The 275-nt window shown below is 38.5% G+C and overlaps 1 pseudogene; it reads right to left on the reverse strand.

Annotated features, from left to right (window-relative positions):
* The window catches only part of LOC119591866, a 40,067-nt pseudogene that overhangs the window by 24,999 nt on the left and 14,793 nt on the right, over positions 1–275 (reverse strand).

Consider the following 275-nt stretch of genomic DNA (forward strand, 5'->3'; position numbering starts at 1 on the left):
AATTTATACTATTTTCAATCCAGATGTAACAAGAAGAGAATTCCTCACCTATACTGTTTCATGCGCTGGTCTTGGCCTGCACCCACACCATAGGTCCCACTGCTTGCCTCTAGGATAATCTTACTGAACTGTTCCATGATCTCATCGCACACTTTAGGCTGCAAGATATCGCTAATGAGGTATTTTCATTCACCTTTCTTAAAAGATCTAAAAATATAAAATACACTTTCCTGTTTCTGATGGGTATTAAAAATTGCCACTGGGTAGATGTACTG

Source organism: Penaeus monodon, chromosome 29 (genome assembly GCF_015228065.2).
Source record: "Penaeus monodon isolate SGIC_2016 chromosome 29, NSTDA_Pmon_1, whole genome shotgun sequence".
In the NCBI taxonomy this organism is placed as follows: domain Eukaryota; kingdom Metazoa; phylum Arthropoda; class Malacostraca; order Decapoda; family Penaeidae; genus Penaeus; species Penaeus monodon.